This window comes from Triturus cristatus, chromosome 3_2 (assembly GCF_964204655.1).
Source record: "Triturus cristatus chromosome 3_2, aTriCri1.1, whole genome shotgun sequence".
In the NCBI taxonomy this organism is placed as follows: Eukaryota; Metazoa; Chordata; class Amphibia; order Caudata; family Salamandridae; genus Triturus; species Triturus cristatus.
In genome coordinates, this window is record NC_140584.1 from 1,097,549,132 (window position 1) to 1,097,570,185 (window position 21,054).

A 21,054-nucleotide genomic window follows, 5' to 3' on the forward strand; every position below is an offset into this window, starting at 1 on the left:
TTTTTTAATGTAATTTTGTTTTTGTCACATTTTACAATAATAGGCAAAATAAACTGTAAACACAATCTTTTATGTACACAGTGTTATCCTTTAAATGAACAAATTCGATAATATCTAAGCAAATATGACAGAGTAACCTGCCCACGTAACTCACTGTCCACCCGCCTCATTTAGAGTTGGGCTGAGTATTTTGTTAATAAAGCCCCCGTTGACTCAGTCACTGGAATATTTTCTCCCACAGCCAGACGGACTAGGGGGCCGTTTGAAGAAGGACTTTACCCCATCCGCCGTATTTAGCGTGAAGGGTGTAAAAGCTTTTTGCTTTCCGGTCCGTTACCGCCAGGAGACACCTGGCAGTAACGGATAGGGAAAAAAGCTAAATGACAAGCACAGCATGGAAAAAACGTTCATGCCAGCAGCTCCTGTCAATGTAGAGAGTTGTCTGCAGGACCGGCGGACAACTCAAAATGTGGTCGGTAGAGGTTCCCAGGTCTACCGGAGGTATAGGCCTCCACCATACAGATGGCGTTAACTCTGCCAAACTCTAAGGGCCCGAATACAACTTTGGCGGAGAGGTGCTGGGTTCACCCCGTCACCGCACTGCTAAAGCTTCAGTCAGACCGCCCGCCGGATTAGGAGTTTCCTCTTGTTTGGCAGGCTTTTTTGTTGTGCTCACAGCCGTGCCTCTAAAAATGGGCACCCCAATGGGAACACCAAAAACAGTTCCTGCACGGTATGGACTGAAAAGTCCATTCAGTGCAGGAACTGGTGTGCATGCACACAGGGTGACACATGTTGTGCTCACCTGTGTACATCCACAGGGTGCAGAGGCACCAGGGGGCCCTGTAGGTCCCCTCTTTCTTTCCTCCCTGCCAGGGTTTTCATGAAGGAGAAAACACCACGAAAACTCTGGCGGAGAGGTAACACCTAATATGCTTGCAGGGCCGCGGCAGTCCGGACAAGCATATTGATGCCTCTACACCGCCGCAACACCGCCAGGGAACGTCGGTTCCCTGGCAGCAGCAGCGGGATGTGCCGCTCCGACCACCCAACTCATAAGAGAGTGGTCAGGACCCCACGAGTCTAGTGGTTCGTATTCAGGCCCTAAATGAATGCTTAAGACTGAACAGGAAAATCTGTGATGATCAAAATCCGTTCATTGATATTAATTGTATCTTAACTGATCTGATTAATTTTTCCCTCAATTTTTCCAAATTCATGCCGTTTTGGGACATGTTCACAACATGTATGTTACATGTTGCACTCTTCTGCATTTGCAAGATAAAACTGAATCTATTAACCCCAATCAGTATTTTCATCTTCTTTGAGGTCTATTGTAACTTAAAGCATTTTTTGGGGGGTACTCTACTGAGCATACTAATATAAACTTTCAGTATTGATGATAAAAAATTATTCTACTAACATTCTATTATTTCGCTATCAATCACATCAGATCAATGCCCTTGGCACTTGGAGAAAACCTCCATAGATGCATAGAATTAATACCGTTTTCATTGTAAAAAAAATATACTACACATACAAATATGGTATGTGTATTTAAAATCAAACCTAAAATTTCTTGTTTACATCAATTTATTAACCTTATCTCTCCTTTCATTTCCTGTTTCCTTCTTATAGCTCATTCTTCTTTCCATTTCTCTTTATTTTCATCTTTTGCTTTTTCTAGATTTCTGTTTTGTGTATTCATTCTCCCATTATTTCACCCCTATTTGTTACGTTTAAGTTTGTCTTTTTCAATTTTCTGTCAGTGTTTCCTTCTTCCTTTAAGCTTCATTCACTGTTCGAGTCTGGCGGGTCGTCATCTGGCAGTCACGGTGCTGAAGGACATTACGTCCTGCCACCCTGACTGATTACCAATTACTAAATTTAGAGATGACAACCAAAAAGCAGTGATCTCGATCCTTCAGAGGACCTGCCATCACAAGTAACTAATGATCCACACATCCAGGGAATTTATTTCCTGGGTGTGGGTGTAACTGTGTTTTTTGCTATCTATGAGTTACAGATTTTCCTGGCGATGACGGTCTGAAAAAAAGCTATCTCACCATCTGCTCTGAATAGGGTTAGTGCTCAGATGGCTTTACTCTTAAGGCCCCTACTTTTTGGGTTATCAGAATAAGCTTTCCAGTGGTGGAGACAGTGGGGACACCGTCATCGGAAAACTGTCCATCCACCAAATCAGAACTGAGCGAGCAGACCTGAGGAAGAACAGAAGAAGACTGGACCTGCTGTCAAGTTAATGATTATTTTATCCTGGAGATTGGTGTTTACCTTTCTTTGACAGCAGTTAGAGGATTTTGTAAAGTGAGCAGTCTGACAATCCTTGTGAAACAAGGTTGTAGGATGTCAGTGTTTTTTCTTGCACACAATATTTAAATAGCTTTTAAATAAGCAGTAAAAATAATTCGAAATATATCAGAAATTAGGAAAGCTCCTTTTTTGTAATCCAAAAGTGTGATGGAAACAAAGATTTTAATAGGCTTAAAAAACATCTGAACACTTTACCTGGTGATGTGCAAAAGATAAATATTTGCAGAAACCCTATATCCAAACATTGTTGGTATGCTATATAGTTTGACTATAATTGTATGTCAGTGGGAAATTGATCTAACCCTGAGACAGCTTGCCAGACTCTTAGGCCCTCTGTCCTCTTCCATCCAGGCCATATTTCAGGGCCCCCTTCACTACCGGGCTCTTCAGAGAATAAAAGCAAGAGCTCTTTGAGCAGGTTTGTGGTATGGGGACACAATCTACCTGGATCAGGAGGCCAAATCAGAGCTGAGTTGGTGGTTGGACAACCTGGATGCCTGAAATGTGCAATCTTTGGATCGTCCCTGGATTACATCCAAGAATCCATTGCAAGCTTCCTTTGATGGGGCGCTTGTTTGGGAACCAAGAATACAGGGGGACTGTGGTCCCACAGAGAGAGTTCTCACCATTGAAACTTTCTGGTGCTAACCGCAGGGCTTTATGCTATGATGTATTTAAAGCATTCCTTACAGGGCAGATCAGTATTACTGAATATGGACAATGTTTCGGCAGTAGCTTATATAAACCGTCTAGGTGGCACAAAATCTACAGATCTATCAGACCTGGCCAAGAAACTTTGGGTGTTCTGTCTGGAACACAAGATCACCCTCGAAACAGAATACTTGACTTGGGGAAGCCAATGTTTCAGCCAATTGAAATAACAGGTTTCTGAGGGACTACAGCGACTGGAAACTAAATGTATTAGTATTCAGAAAATTGTGTCTCCTACGGAGTGCACTGAGATTGGACTTGTTTGCAAGCAGGCTCACCTTCCAACTGAAGATATATTTCAGTTGAATGCCAGACTCTAGCGGTGAACGCCTTCCTGCAGTCCTGGAAAGTAACTCAGGCTTACGCATTTCTCCCCTTCGCGTTGATCCATTGAGTTCTTCAGAAAGTCAGACAGGTGGTATGCTTCCTGGTCCTAATAACTCTACTTTGGCCGTCTCAAACATGCTTTCCAATGATTTTGGAACTTGCCTGCAACATACCCTTTCTTCTTTCCACCGAAGGACTCCTAAGAAATATAGATGGAGCGGAACATCCTTTGATCTTGACAGGGACATTGAATCTTTTTGCCTGGAAGGTATCAGGAGATCTAAAGAGATGTCAGGACTTTCAGGAAGAGCTGAGGAGCTCCTCGAAGAATCCTGGGCTCCAGGGACCCACAGGAGATACAATGGAATATGGAAAAAATGGGTTTGTTGGTGCCTGGAGAGCGATCTGGATCCCGCGGAGGCACATATAGTTGACGTAGCTAATTTTTTAGTGGAACAGTTTAATAAGGGACTTAGCTACAGAACACTTCCTGCTATAGGTCTGCAGTATCAGCTGGTCACTCCTTTTTTAAAATGGGAGAAGTGTTGAAAAAAACGTCATGGTATGTATCCTTAAAAGTATCAGGTTGAGAAGACCACCTACCCTTACGTATGAGCCTCTCTGAGATGTAAATCTGATCCTAAATGTGTTCACTTCTTGGTCAAGTAATAGATTTCAAAGCAAAAACAAAGCTTTTAGCTGCCTTAAAGTGCCTGATTTCCTTTAGACGCGTGACGGATGTGAAAGCTTTAGAGGTAAGCAACAGAGTTTATGATGCCTTTGGGGTGAAGTTCGAGATCATTAGACGAACTAAAACAATGTCTCATTCAGTTTTTTTATCCCAATTTTGACTCGTGCAAAACATTACGTGCTGTTGATTGTATGAAAGAATAGGACTATAGAATGAATGAACATCGCTCAGACTATGTTAATTGGCTAGTCATTTCCTTTGTTGAACCTTTTTTATTTTATATAATTCTTTTTATTAAACAGACATCGGTATAGATGGTACAATACAGAGGACCAGACCGTTTATACATTACAGTACTTTGGATGGAAAGATATACAATCATAACATAAGAAAGGAAAATTACTGGGAGGTAGGGTCATCCTGCTCAATGTTTTGGGGTGGTGTACAGATCTCTCCTCTATAGATATTACACAGGCTCCAAATACGGGACCATTTCTTAGGGCATCCCCTTGTCAAATACACTGTCTTTTCTCAAAACATGCTCCAGTCAAGGTTCCTTTCCCAAGGCTCCAATGTGGGTGGGTGCGCTGCTCCCCACAGCTGGGCGATGTCTCTTTTTGCTAACATGAACCCCAGGGTGGCCCACTGCGTCGGATATGTGTTTAAATCTGTGAGCTCCCAGATGTTTAGGAGGCATCGCCTCGCCTCCGGACGAAGGCGGACGTGCAGAACCTCGTTAAATGTTTTGTGTATCTGGAGCCAATAAGCACTAATAGGTGTGCATTCCCAAATAGTGTGCATGAACGTTCCAGTATGACCACAGCACCTCCTGCATTCTCCGGTGTCGGACCATCCCATACACATCAATCGGGGCCCCGTTATTTAAATCCTATGAAGGATCTCAAGCTGTACCAATCGCAAGCGCGCTGGGATGGCCACCACTCTGAGGGATGACACAGCTGCCTGCCAATCCTCATCATCAAGTTCTATCCCATCCTGCTCCCACCTATCTCGCAGCACCGGGAGGGGGTCTGGCATGTGGTTGATTAACTTCTTACATATTAAGGAGATAGTTTTGTCGGGAAGGTGGCCATCTGGAATTCTGTCCTCCAGGGGAGAAGCCTCCGGAGGATCAGTCCCTCTAGGCAACGAAGACTGGAGTGAGTGCAAGACCTGTATGTATCGAAAATGCTCCGTGCCTACCAGTTCATATTCACCCTGAAGTGCACCGAAGGACTTGACCCCTCCTTTCTCCCAGACATCCTTAATATGTGAAATCCCAATTAGGTCCCATCTGTGAGAAGGTGGCCTGATATATGCTATCCATTAGTTCTAGTGGGCACCTTTGTTTTGAATGTGGCTACTCACCAATAAGCCACACCCAATCCCTGCACTCCCACCTGGGAGGCAAATATACTACACCTTTGCACTTCCTAAGGTGGGCAAACTTTCAACACTCCCCCAAAGGCAAGGCAAGGCAAGAAAACAATAATTTGCGCATCACTTGTGAGGAGTAGCGCCAACTTCCTATATCACAATTACCTGCTAGAAGGGAATTCACCCATCCTTCTACAACAGAATACTTGGCCAAGAAGAGTCCACACCTCCTGCTACAAGGAAAAGATGAATTGGTATATCTGGGATGTATTTATTAGTAAATAGCATCACACAGTAAGCCAAATGCACCTAACATAGCAGACTCTAACATATCAATAATATGATTGAACATATTCAAATATATGTAGCAAACTTATAATCTAAAGGCACGAATCAATAACTGAGCAAACTATAATACTGATTAATAAACAAGCAATAACTGATATAAGATAAGGTACACTGGACGTCCTGCAAGAGATCAGAAAGATATACATATATAGAGAGCAGAGGAGTACTCTGGATGTGCACCTCCCACACCACAAAGAAAACACCTCCAATGATCAAAGAACCACACAACTCAATACATCACCTGGTGCATACACTGCCCACTTCTGACTGGGGGAATTACAGCCGGGGATCAGAGCTCAGCAAGCCAGGGTTCAATCCGAGATAGACACGTCTGTCCTCGCTCGGAATCCAAACTCCCAGTTTCTCAGCCTGCAACCCTCAGCTATAAACACACTAGAAGATTCGTGAAAGACCTCCTCCCACCGCCAGAGGAATTTGACCAGAACTGGCCAAGTTCCAAGCAAGCATCTCCATGGCAGTAAGGAGCTCTCAAGTCTCTTCCTCCATTCACACTTCTTCCAGCCTCTGTCTTGACGAAGCTCTCACAAGGCCTTTCACAGTACACTAAACAAAAACAATCGCTCAGGAAAACACCTATTGTACAGGCCTCCCCTGTCGGAGTTTCGGTCAGCAGCAGGAGGCCAGAGCCGTGTCTGTGGCAGAGGCATCCATTTTGTGATGCCAGGGCTCAAGAAAGTCCTACTGGCTTAGACCAGTGTTAACATGTCTCTCCCTCTAGAAGGGTGGAATGCTACCACCGCCGCCAGAACTGGCAGGGGGGTAGTATTCCAAAGCGTTTGACGCCAAACACGACATGTTTCCGTGCAGCCATCCCAAAGTTAGCATTTACCGCGAGGTTATAATGCACTTAAGAGTATATGGTCAGGCTGCACCACAAACAGCATCAGAGGAGATACTCCGAACGCTGCAGAGGGGCTCTGCTCATGCAGGGGCACCCTCTCACATAAAAAGCAAGCACTCTGCCTTCAGGATTGTTAAGGCCTGCCATAGGAGTGACTTATAGGTTTTATATGTGTGTGCAATGGTAGTGATATAGGTAGCCTATACCACTGTAAGGGGTGCAAGCACACCCTTACCCAGGCTGCAGTAGCAGACCTGTGGTGCCATTTTGGAGCGCTTCCCAGAGGTGGCATAATACATGCTTCAGCCCCTGGTAGGCCTCTGAGGTACCTTGCCCTAGGTACATAGTATACCATATACTAGGGGCTTATAGGGCACTCCAGACTTCAATTAGATATCTACCTAATGTACATGCAAACCATTTTAGAGAGGAAGCAGCTAGGCTGTGGTCCTGGTTAGCAGGCCCACAGCCAGACTAAGGTCGAAAAACAGTGAAACACCAGCAAAACGTGGGGGTACCCATGTGAAGCAGATCCTACTCTCCTACACCATCTATCGAACCCCTTTGCTTTCCATAGATCACGCAGTTTCTCTGAGTCCCAAAGAAGGGTGGCCAATGTTAATTTGTGTCTCCATCCAAGAGAGTTAGTAGCGTTGTGCCAAATTTGAACAGAGTGTTTCGTGGGGCCTGTTAACGTGAATCGCTTAGGTCGGGAGTACAATGCTCTATTGTAATTGCCACCCGGAAGAAGCCACCTGTCCATAGCGTATCCGGAATCATCCGCACAGCCATATGTGCCATGATTGATGGCTGCCAGATGGGACGCCCAGTAATATTTCTTGATATCCGGGAGGCTGATGCCTCTGTCATACCAGTTCAGCGTTAATTTACTCAGTGAGATACAAGGTTTGCCGTCCCATAACAAGTCCCGTTGCAGGCCCTCAATCTCCCTGAAGCAGTGTGCTGGAACTAGGTCTAAAGTGTTCTGCAGGGCATAGAGAAACCTTGGTAAGGCCATCATTTTGAAGTGGGCGGCTCTACCCAAGAGGGAAATAAGTAGCGTCTTCCATCAAGCCATATCACTTTTGAGTTTACGGAGAGGGGGAAGAAGGTTTTTGGCATAGCGGACCGCCGGGTCAAGGGTGACAAAGATCCCCAAATACTTAAATCCAGCTGTAGTGACTTAGATTGGGCAGTTCCAAGGAGGGATGGGAGGGTCACCTCTCAAGACAAATAACAGGAATTTTCTCCAATTAATGGAGAATCCAGAGAATCTACCAAAGATCGCGAAACTATCCAATACCACTACAAGGGACTTTCCAGGGGAGGCCAAATAAAGTAGTATGTCATCCGCATAAAGTGATATGCAGTCCTCCCAGCCGGGGGACCACCGCAGCCCCCTTATCATTGGATCCCAGCGGATCCAGGCTGCAAGGGGCTCCAGTGCCAGGGAAAAAAGGCGGGACAGTGGCCAACCATGGCGAGTTCCCCGACTAAGTAGAAATGTAGCTGATAATTTGTTATTTACCACTATTTGAGCCAATGGCTCAGAATATAAGAGACACACTCATTGCATATATCCCGGGCCAAATCCCAACTTAGCCAAAACTGCCCAGAGGTAGGGCCACTCAATGGTGTCGAAAGCCATGGTAGCATCTAGAGATACAATCACAGCTGGTTCTCGAAGGGTGTGGGCTCTATCTATAACTCCATGGACTCTACGTAGGTTTAGGCCTGTGTTTCTTTGGGGCATAAAGCCGGATTGATCTGGATGTACTAATTCACTGATCACTTTCACCAAGCGGTTAGCTAAGAGTTTGGCCAATATTTTTGGTTCAGCATTTAAAAGAGAGATGGGCCTATAGGAGGCACAGTCTGTTCTGGGCTTCCCTTCTTTATGGATGGCGACAATAGTAGCTACTCTCTGATCCCTGGGCAGTAGTCCTACTTTCCTGGATTCTTCAAACATAGATTTCAAATAGGGGGCAAGCTTGTCAGGCCTCAGCTTGTATAGCTCAATGGGAAGGCCATTTGGACCCATTGCTTTCCCCGATTTTAATGAACGGATCGCTTGCGCTATCTCCTCCGTTGTCAGGGGCTATCCATATAGTCTCGATCTTCACGGGAAAGGCAGGGGAGTTTAATATCACGCAATAATTCCTGAGAGTCCACCTCTGTGTGGGCGGCTACTGTCGTATATTTCTTGCGGTTCTGTAATCTGGGTGCCACCTTCTACCTTAAGCTCTGGGACCAGCCGGCTCGCCCACTCCCTTCTGTCCAGCCACGCTATTAGCTTCCCGGCTTTGTCCCCCAGATCGTAGATCCTGCCGTGCTGTTCCCTGCCCAGGGCCTTGGCCCTGTCTGAGACTACCGCCTTGTAGTCGTGGTCCTTTAGGCTCAGCAGGTGAAGTTTCTCCGGCGTCTCCCCAGATTCTAGATCGCTCTCCAGTCTATAAATATCGGATTCGAGCTCAAGAATTTCTTTCCGTTTATCTTTTTTGGAGCCAGATATCAAGGACAGGGCCTGCCCCCGAATTACCGTCTTGAATGCCTCCCATAGGGTCTGGGAGGAGGTCACTGACCCCACATTATTGGAAAAATATTCGTCAATGGCCTTTATAAGGTCTTTACGAATGTGAGGGCTACGAAGGTACCAGGGGTTAATTGGGGCCAACCTTCCCACTTTACTCGGGCTAATGACTACGTGAACTCAAACGGACGGATGATCGGAAATGCCTCTAGCTAAGTGCTTGATTTCGTATATGTAGGTGGCCTGTGCAGCTGGAATGAGACAATAATCTAGACAGGAGAGTCTGTGGTGCACCACAGAATGAAAGGTATATTGTATCTGGTCAGCCCCACCTCACAGGGGGGATATATATCTAATGTGCCCAAGACCACTGCATTAAAGTCACCCCCAAGGATTAACAGGCCATCTGGGATGGTGAGCAGAACCGCACCTTAGTCGGCGAATGTAATGCCCTGTAGGCCTGGAGGATAATACACGGACATAAAGGTGACTAGACGGCCCTCCCACATCCCTGTAACACCAACATATCTGCCTCGATCATCTACCCAAGTGGAGCCCAAGGCAAACAGGAATGTGTTCTTCATCATGATACCCACGCCCCTGGAACCAGAGGTGAAACCTGAATGCGCAATCATCTTGTATCCTCCCCTGTGCATTGCCTTGCATAGATTCCCATCCAGGTGTGTCTACTGAAGCAAAACAATATCAGGTATCTGTCCTTGACATATCGGAGAACCACACTTCGCTTGATTTTGTCCCCCAACCCGTTAACATTCCAACTTAAACTTTTTACGTTTTTATCCCCCATTAGGTTTGTTATTCAATACGTAAGCCACAAAGTCCTCTGCATTCACACTTTTGGCATCCCTTCTGTGGGTGAACCCATATCTCGTACCGATGTAACAGTTGCACCAAAAAACAAACAGTAAATCCCCCTCCCAACAACCCCCCACCCTGCTGCCCTGCCCTCTGGGCTCATAACTGCCCATTAAAAACTTGCAGAGTGCTTGTCGCCCTAGTGAAGAATTAAAAGGAGAAATAATAGAGGGGGTGGGGTGCAGCTCACCATTCTCCTACCTCCCATCCCAAGTCAAAGGTGGACCCCAAGGGAAAGGACACACCACAAAGTCCCGGAGCACATCAGTCATGGAGACGTTCCACTCAGGCCGATAAATGTAGGCTCTGCCAATAACCGTCCAGTCCCTTCTCAGGCCATCCGTGCAGGGTTGGCCCCTTATTGCTATCTCCACTTCTCATCCTGTGGGCTGCAACACTACACTGCTCGCAGCCCATTGGTCTCGCGGGCTCCGGCCCTTCCTATTCTCGATCCAGTCCGCTGCCTCTTCAGGGTGTTTAAAGAACCAGGTTCTCCCATCAGCCTCAACCCGGAGTTGTGCGGGGAACAACATAGAATACTTCAGGCTGCCTTCCGTAAGCTCTTTCTTCACTGCTAAAAATGTTTGTCTCTATTTTTGCACCCTCTGCGTGAAGTCCGTGAAGAAGGTGATGTCTGCATTCTCATTTCGGAGCGGGGCCCCTATCCTTGCACTCTGAAGGATAACGTCTCTGTCCTGGAAGTTTAACATTCCCAGGGATGCACCTCTAAGCTGGTGGCTTTGTGCCCCATCTTTGGGCACAGTGTAACGATCAAGTTTGTTGGTCTGAGTTACTTTGGGCCCTCTAGTGCCAGTGGGCTTGATTTTTTTGGTTGTAGCCATGTCGCTGTTTTGCAAGTTTTGGCAAACGTGAGGGCAATATGGGGGAGCCGTGCCGCCTCCTTCCTGAATCAACGAGGCCAACCAGTCATTTAAGTAGAAAAGACTAGGAAGTGATGGACTAGCGCACACGGACGACTCACCCACACCAGGGAGAAATGATATCCAGTAGATGCGTGATCCAGGTAGAATTCAGGCCACACACCAATGGCTCCGGGCGCTCACAATCGCAGAGCAGAGGGCCGATTGCCACATCCGTAGGCTCCGTCTGCCGATTAGGAAGCTGCAGTGTACACTTTCGCGGAGGGGGGCCCCCCAGCCAACAGCGCGGGACGTCAGAGTGCGTGGATGGGGGCCGCCACCCCTCGCAGCACCCTCGGTCTAATCAGGTCTCCGCAAGCTCCGGTATCGATCGGGGCCGGCCCGTCACTTCTGGGCACCAGCGCCGTCCAGGGAGCCAACACCTTAGCGTGAGGGCATTTCAGCCAGTCTAGGTTCGCCGTGCTGCCGTGGCGATTTCAGACCTCACTGTTCAGGCCCCGCTGCATCCATCAGACCCTCTGCCGTCTTTGTAGCAGTCGGCGAGCAGGTATGGGGCCAGGCCTCCAGACCCCGGGTAATTACAGGAGGCAGTCCGGTCTGCCTCACTTCAGCTGCGGCGCCTCTTTACACTGTGGGTCCCGGCTTCAGGGCTCCTCAGAGGCCTTAGGACGTCAACCCCGGCAAATCTGTCTGTGAGGGTCAGATGGGTTCGGAGTCGGCGGGTACCCACTCCGCAAGGTCTCCGGTGTGTCCTCACCCCCCCGGGTAAGCGCATTAATGTACCAGATTGACGTGGTGGGAGAAGGGATCACGGAGCAGTGATACTAAGAAGCCATCTCGGTTCACCGCTAAACCCTTTGTTGAACCTTTTAAAGCAGTGATTTGTGCAACAATACCTCCATGGGTTAAAGGAACCATGCAGATAACAGGTGTTGACATTAATAGATTTCAAGCACATTTTGTGAGGGGCGCTATGGCTAGTCAATCCTTCTGGAAAGATGGCAGACTAGAGGACATCCTTAGAGCCACAGACTGGTAAAACTCTACCACGTTTGCAAAACATTAGCATAAACCGATTGAACACATGTCAAATTTAGTTTTGCAAAGCCTCTTTTCTTGTAATGAAATAGCAATTCTCCTAATTACAATGCCAAGAGAATCTGAATTTCATTATTCTTCATACACTACAACCCACAGACCAGTGGGCTTGTTGAATGATTCAACAAGATCCTGAAGGGCATAATAATGCGTCTGTTGGAGCCCCCGAGATGTAAGATGTCCTGTTACCATGCCTGTTGTTTGCCTAAAATAAGTTTCCACGGAAGGTAATGGGCTTCAGCCCCTTTAAGCTTCTGTCTGAGTTCTCTTTGAGATGACTTCTCAGTTTTGTGATAGAGAGGCAAGCTCTCAAGAAGTCCCTCCAATATGTAGTCCATTACATGCTAGGTCTTAAACCCAAGATGGGTTTGCACATGACAGATTCCACTGATAATGTAGAGGCCAGCAGGAAATGATTATGCAATGATATGACCAGAAGGCCACTCTGGTACAGTACAGTCTGGTCAAAAAGTGTGGGTGATGGAGCCAGTAAATCCCAAAGGCCTCCGGGACCATTGGACAGGGCTCTATCGGGTAAGAGAAACAGGAGATTTACCTCCAGTTGTTCAGAGCCCTCTTAGGGGTAATGTGTGTTAACAGGCTCAAATCACACTTTTAGAGGTCTACGGTAACAATGCTGATGGTGACAGGTGGTAAGCAGGAGGGAAAGAGTTAACCCCTTCAAGACATCCTACGTTGCAAAGAGAAAGATGCTTCACTATAGGGAGTCATCCAAAGCTGACATAAGAGCAGCATAGAGACCCTCACAAGTTATTTAGATAGTTCTCCTCTCTGTTCTTTCATACCAGTGGGCTTACAAATTCGTGTATCTATGATATGTATACAAGGGACATCATGTCAGAAATAAAATGTACAAGTTGTCTGACAAAGTGACAGCCAGCATCAAAGATGAGGTTTCCAAGGTCCTGGAGCTGGGGGAGATTGAGTCCTCCGGTAGTCCCAGGTCCAGCCCAATGGTGCTAGTACCCAAGAGTGCGCCACCAGGTATCGACCCAAAAACAGTTCTGTGTGAATCACAGGGCCCTCAGTTCAGTCACCATCAGCAGGTGGCTACTACCCAGGGATCAGAGGCGGAGTGCAGTTAAGAGGAAACATTTGTGGGGGCTGGGCACTGATAAAACTGAAATCATACCTGTTAAGAACTCTTTCCTGGGTTCAGTCTGATCACAGATTCCTTAAGTGACTGATGCTAATGTGGGAGGTAAATACAAACTGTTCAGGTGGTCCATCTTACTCCAGGGTATGAACTTTATAATTAATCATTGCCCTGAGACTGACCATGCCAATGCTGATGGTGTTTTTAAATGTTTTTTCCGTCTAAGTGATGAGAACTTACATGAATGTGAGTAGTTCTCGACGCCTCCTGCTGGTTGAAGGCCAGTAGGAAATAAACATTCTGTGCTGTACCCCTAGATTTTTGCCTTGACTGTTTTTGCTGGCTGGCTGTAGTGTGGTTACAAGAGGATTAGGGCCTGCTAGGCCTGGGAGCACTGTCTGTGGTGAGAGGATGCCGCAGCATAGAACAAGGCCCATTCCAGAAGCTGCTGCTCCTGCCCCCACTCTCTGAAGCCTCACCACACAGCCTGCAGCCATCCCATCGGAGCAGGACTGACCCAAGAAGAAGGAACGAGTGGGGGACTGTAAAGAGAGGAGAGGGAGTACTGCACCTAATCTGGAAGCTATGTCATTAGAACCCTATGCTCTCAGAGTGGAGAGAGAAAGCGGGCGTAGAGCGCCTAAGAGGTGTTCCACCTTGAAGCATATGGGTCTCACACCTAGTATCAGGTATTTAATAATTGATGTAGTATTGTGTCTGTATATAAAATATAGGACTTCTTTTTTCAAATGAGAAGCACCGGCCAGGACAATGATCATAGTGAACAGCTGGGTACAGTGTTGAGTGCTGAGACTGAGTACCCCCACACTGACCTTCCTGAGAAGCCTGTAACTGCTCGCAATCATTACCACTTAAAGTGTTGTAAAATGAGATGGTAAGATATACCCCAGGATGTAACAGGCAAAAGACTCCAGTCCCTGCTGCTGTTGTCCTACCCGCCTGGGGTCTCCCAAACAGGGTATGACTGAGTTATTTATGGGTTTCTCTTTGCAGACATTTTAGTTCCTGATCAATGTTGAAGTTCGATAAAAAAAACTTTAAAGGCTCAGTGGAAACAAGGTCAAGTGACTTGCCTTAGTTGGGCAGATGGGCTCAGGTAAATCCCCCGGTGCAGCTGCTGGACCAAGGGGGCTTGACAATGCCATGGCAACAGCAGTACATAGGAACACAAATACGTTTTTCGAATAATTTAACCATATCTAGCTTTTCCCCCATCACACCTCATCCTCTCTCTCTAAGGCTTTACCTCCACATTGTTCATTGGGAAGTATGAGACTGACCCTGACCCGCATCACCACCCAAGGTATGCCACTGAAGGCGACCATATGCCCCAGGAGATGTGGTCTTGTGTATTAGCTGCTCAGTGATGATCTTAGACACTGGTTTTAAAACTTGCTTTGACATTTGAAGACAAATTGTGGGATTGAGAAGAAATCACTTCAACTTCCTGTGCCTCAAAGTGTAACTATGTGTATTCAAAGAATGCGGAAATGTCATTTGCAAAAAAAGCTGTAGAGTGTGCTAGCTAGTGTTGTCTCCATTGCCTATTGTACAGCTCATACTTGTTCGAAGAATTAATGTTCACGTGGAGTTCAATCCCACACCACGCCCATTGATGATCCATGTTCCAAAGACTAGTCCTTTACTAAGATTGTGTTCCTAGTGCTTCCAGGAAGCATTGCTTCTTGGAAATCTGTTTGTCAAATGCTTTTAAAAAAACAGTAACCAACAAAAACGGACTGTAATGAATTCTTGCAGGTGCAGGTAATGTCTTTCACCAAAATATCTACAGCAAAAGAACTGCCCAAATTCTGCCTCCAAGAACTTGTTGGCTCACATGCGCTTGGACTGCACTAGGAATGATTAATTGTCCCACTGTCTCATCACAGTGATTTTCTGGCAGTATTTCTAAGCTGCTAAAATGTAGATATGTTGTTAGGTTATTCAATTAAAAGTAAGTAGATTTATTAACACATTTAATATTTTTGCTGTCATCATTTATGCAGTGGGCATTTTGGTTGTGCAATTATTGGCCCCAGTGTAGAATGTTGACATCCGTGCAGTGATGTTGTGTGCACATGTTTTTAAATCACCCTCGAGGCATGTAACAGATCAACCTTTCACAGTTTATGTGCCAACTTGTTTCAGCACCTCATCCTCCTGACATGCTTTTAACTACTCATCAGCACAAAAGATGAAATCACGATCTTGCAAAGCGTGAGTGGCATCAATGTAGGCAACGCATTCTATATAGTCATTGTCATTTACCTCAACAAACTCTGGCAGTGGCATTCAGGAGAGGCAGTCTGCTCTGAAACTCTTACCGCCAGATACATGGCTAATAGTGAAAGTGCACTCGCGTAGTTTTGACACAAGTCTGGCCAACCTGGCTGACACATTGTTTTGAATGCCCCAGGTAAATGAAGGGTATATGATCGGTATGAAGTTCAAACCACATCCCCAAAACATACATGTTAAACTTTTCAACAGCCCAGGTATATGCCAGCGCCTCAAGTTCTATTGCTGGAGCGGGTAATACAAAATTTTTGTATACCCACACCATTTTGCATGTTTATCAATTAGATTAATTAATTAATCGTAATCGAATTAATGGATTGAAGTGGAATTAACTAATCAACCTTATTAATGACTGAAATACACGTGGGATTGCTTTGCATGACTTTATTAATTTGTAAACTAAAATATGTACGCATACTAATGATAGACAATTAGAATATTGCATGATATATGTCGCTTTTGTGATGTATTTGTGATTTGTGCTTTATTTTGTAAGTATAAAACCGCTTGAGTGTTGCTCAATGCTAGATACATACACACACATATGGGTATTAGTGAGGGAATAACATTTATTTAGTCATTTTTATGTATTAATTACGTTTTGTGTTTCTTTTGCTTAAGTTGACCATTTGGGCCTGTCGTAAAATGGCTGCCTCTGGTGCCTAACCCGACTGCCGACGCCGAACAAGGCTTGGGTGAAGTGCGCCTGCGCTGACGCCAGCTACAGTGGCCTCGTCATGACCCTAACCAGACTGTACCCTTCAAGGTTACCCTGGGACACAAGCCAGCTTTCCTGAAAGAACAATAATGTGCTTCTAAAAACCGGAACAATCAAGTATAATGACCTCAGAGACTTTATTTTGGTGGGAAACCTGTCAGACGATTTATATTGACCAATCAGAACATTTGAAGACCCGTTTTTGATACAATTTGTCAATGATTTTTACTATAAATTATGGTAGAATAGAGAGGTTGGTGCGGGTTCGTTTCTGGCCTTTCTCAATTTCCTGACGTTATGCTGACGGAGAGGACTGTGACACTGCAGGACAGCTGTTTGTTTGCCTGAATCTTTAACGGACTGAATTAATGCCCAAACTCCTGATAAACTGAACTTACTAAATTTGATGGGCATAGATTTGCGAGACTGCCAAATTTGACATAGAGGACGACAATTAGCCAGAATAGGTAAATATGAATGGCAACTTGATCAAATGAATGATTTAATTTGCAATATTAATATAAAGATTGAAATTGAATATCTACAGAAATGAGTTGGGTTGTTTATTCATTGAAATGTGCTAACGAAAAGGTTAATTAGAGAATTAGAAATTAAGCTAATCCAGCAACTAACTGATCCATCCCGATTTATGAGAGGAATACTAAAGGTTAAATCCAGGGCCCCATGAGTATAAGAAGGTTGTGTAGAATTGTCACTCATTAGGGTAAAGTGGTATTTCCTTCGCATGCCAGTGTTTGGAAGATAATCGCCTCCCAAGAAACACGAATTAATGGTGAGTGAATGTTGGTGTTATGGGCCCCACCAGCGAACATATGGATAATGTGTGTATGTGAGATCTTTGGTCTGTGACGAAGGGAGGGATTTTGCACTCCACGCTGGAGCAGTTTTTCTGGTAGCAGGATGATGGTTGTTATTGTTTTGGTTAAGTGATTATTGGTTGTACATTGCTTATTGATTTTTGGTTATTGATTGGTATTGATTTATGTACTAACACTCTATGTTGAGTTACGTTGAGTTATATGTTGTATGCACGGCTTCTGGGATGTAGGAAGTCGGAAGTTTGTAACGGTTCCGTAGTAGGGCAGAGGTAAGCGCTGCTCTCGGGTAAGATGGAATTGTTGTTGCCCTGTAGGTACACAGGGGAAACGTGTGTCAATTGAAGTTGCACGACGCATTGTCTGGGTTCGATTCGGTAGCATCGTCGTGTGTTGCCATTAGAGACATTTATAGTGTGAGAGAAGAGTGTATGAAAGCGAAGGTTACCTGTGAAGTTCTGGTCTTAGGTACCAGGGATCCAACTGGCATTCCGATAATGCTTATCACTGGAAAGGTAATAGGTACTCTCTGAGCTTGTAAGAAGGACAAAGGAGAGGTAAGCGCTGCTTTGTTAACGTATGTCATAATTCTGTAGTAGAACAGACTGTTCGCTGTTCTCGGGAAAGACAGGATTCTGTGTGAATGTACTACATTTTCTTGTGTGAACAAGTGTGAATGTAAAGGCATTCGGGTTAATTGCGAAACTCTAGGTTTATTTCTCAGGAGCATTGGGTCTCCAACTATGTGTCTTAAATACTAGAGAAACAATTAGCTAATGCTTGTTAGAAGGGTGAAGTAGAGGGATGTGCTACTTTATCAACGGAAGTAATGATTCCATAGTAGGGCAGAGGTAAGCGCTGCTCTCGGAATTCTCGTGAGAAAGGTCTATTGCTATTCTTTGGTTAGCGAAGCGGACAATGGAGATGTTTCTTTGTTGTTACTAACAGAAGTGTAGAAATTGGAACAAAAACTTATTGAGCAGATTTGTAAAGGAGGGGTAGACAGGAACAGGAGCAGGAGCAGGAGCTGCCGCAGCGGCTGTTGATGTCAGAACACCGCGCTGGGATTGGACAGTCGGTCAGAACTGGGAAACGCTCCAGATTGGTGCGTTAGTGTACGCCGTGCTGGGAGTGGAGAAATACAGGGTGACGTAGACGCTCCTTATTGGTGCGTTAGTGTGAGTCGCACTGGGATTTGAGGATTGTGACAGTGACATAGACGCTCTTTATTGGTGCGTTAATGTGAGTCGCACTGGGATTTGAGGATTGTGACAGTGACGTAGACGCTCTGAATTGGTGCGTTAGTGTGAGTCGTGCTGTGATTGGATAGACTAGCGGTACAGTTGTAAAGAGAGACTAGCGATACACGAAAGGCAAGAAAATGCATTACGATCCACCAGAAAAAGAGAGAAAAACATGGTTAGGAAGAATCAAGAAGTGGTTTAAGAAGGACAAACCAGTTAAAACTAGGGAAGGACAGTTACTTCCTCCACCGAAAATCCCTGCATCCTTTATGATTGCGAAATATGGGTATCATACTTGTATTTGGTGAGATAACTGGGTGAGATATACGAAGGAGGACGGAGTATTAGCTTTTTCAGAGCATGGTTCATTTAATTTGGCTGTTTTGAGAAACTTGAGAGAGAAAATGATGAATTTAGAACCAAGACCTAGACCGACGCAGTTTGAGGCTTTGACGGAATTGGAAGACGAAATGCATGAACGAGAGAGACAAAGAAATAGTAAAGGATATAGCTACCTGTTTGGAAGACCATACGGACATGAAACGCATAATGATCGAATGAGAAGATGGCGGGATGCGAGTATGACTGAGGGTGTGTTCCCTGTAAGGACTGTAGGAGAGAATGAAGGACGAAAGTGTGTAGAAAAGAGGCATAACGTGGAGTCGAGAGGGTATGCAGTGAATGAGTCCGAGGATGATGTTCTTGATGATATGTTCTATAAAAATCCGCCACCGTATCGACCATAACCAGAAATATTAACTCCAAGTGCCCCAATGAGAGAAACGATGCGAATTATAAAATCGGAGCCAGAATCCCTAAGTTTGGGTAAAAACAGTGCTACTAGAGAGGTAGAAAAGAGGTCGGAAGACAAAACAGATAGAGAAAATTCTGTAAAATTAGCGAAAACCACCCTGGAATTAACTGAGAAAATAAGAGAATTTACCAAGAATCTAGAAGCGGTAACTGTTCCAGTAACAATAGGTCCAGTAATGCCTATTTTTGACAAACAGAAGGACAGTGAGCATTGTTTGACAGTCCCTTACAGAAGTAATAAACCAGTAGAAGAACCAAGAGTGAGTCAGAATGAGAATCCATGGAGGCAGACTATGAGTGTAATGGAACCGAATTTTACAAAGAATCCATTTATAGATCAGAATTGTGCAGAGAGACGTATGACAATGATAGAGACAGTGTCAGAAACACAAAAAGATTTTGGACACGGAAGTATAGAAACACCAGTAGGACCATCGACAGAAGAGCTAAGTGAATGGTTAAGAAGCTTGCAGAGGAAAGACAAAGAATCTCAATCAATTGATGTGGCCAAGTTACGAATGGTATTGGAAGAATTAATAGTAGGGACTATCTCAACAGAAAAATTGAAAACCTATCCAGGATGAAGAATTATTATTTTTGTGCAAAAGTGTGACCTGGAGAGCAAAAAACTTACATGAAAGGTTAGAAGAAGTAGCAAATAAGATGGGCATTGATATTGAAAAGGTAAAAGCCTTACAGAAACCATATCGAGTAGATTTCACTGAAAAGGACATTGAGAATATGAACACCACAGGACGAATAGGTCAAATTAAGGGCATAATCATTTTGCTGAGAAAATGGGGAGACAATCTGTAAAAGCAGAAGTTTGGGATTTCACTGGAGAAGATGTAGGGCTAATGAGAAATGTAGATCCAATTAAAATAACAGTAAAGGAAAGAGTAACATATCCAAATGTTCCGCAATATAAATTGACACCTGAGATAATTGAAGGTGTAACTCCTGTAATAGAGAAAATGATCAGGCAAGGAATTTTGAGAGAAATAAGGAGTAGTCCATGTAATTCACCGATAATGGAACTGAAAAAGCGTAATGGGAAATTCAGGATAGTGCAAGATCTGAGAAAGGTGAATAAAATTGTGGTATCATGTTGTCCCATTGTACCAAATCCATCAGTGATTCTATATCCGATTCCTCATGATGCAGAATGGTATACAGTGATTGATCTGTGTCATGCTTTCTTTTCCTTCCCATTGCACCACGACAGTCAGCAAATTTTTGCATTTCGTTTTGGTGAGCGTATTTTGGCATGGTGCCGAATCCCACAGGGTATACAGAAAGCCCCTCAATATTCAATCAGCTATTAAAGAAGTCTTTGGAGAGTCTAGAAATGCCCAAGAGCTCTGTATTAGTCCAATACATTGACGACCTTTTGGTGGCGTCAAAAACACGTGAAGCTTGTGAGGTAGACACAATAGCCTTACTGAATCATTTGGCAGATGGAGGACTTAAAGTGTCACCATCGAAATGACAGTTTTGTAAGAAGGAAGTGCAGTATTTGGGACATAACATTGAGAAAGGACTAAGGAAAATAACCATAGACGGAATCAGAATAATAAAAGGAATGAGAGCTCCCATGGCTCAAAGAGAAGTGAGAATGTTTTTGGGAATGGTTGGATACTGTCGTCAGTGGATCAGCAACTTCTCATTGATCGCAAAACCTTTGGTGCGATTAACGAGAAGTGATGTGAAAGATCCCATTGAATTGAATAAAGAGGAATTGGCAGCGTTTAGAAAATTGAGAGATGGTTTGTGTATGCCTGACTATGAGAAAGAATTCGAGTTGTATTGCAGTGAGAGAAATGGATGTGCACTTTCTGTATTGATCCAGAAGCATGGAAAACTGAGAGGACCAATTGCATATTTTTCATCGATGCTTGATCCAGTAGCTGTAGCTTTACCTGGATGTTTGAAAGCGGTGGCTGCAACATGTCGAAGTTTGGAGCAGAGTGAAGGA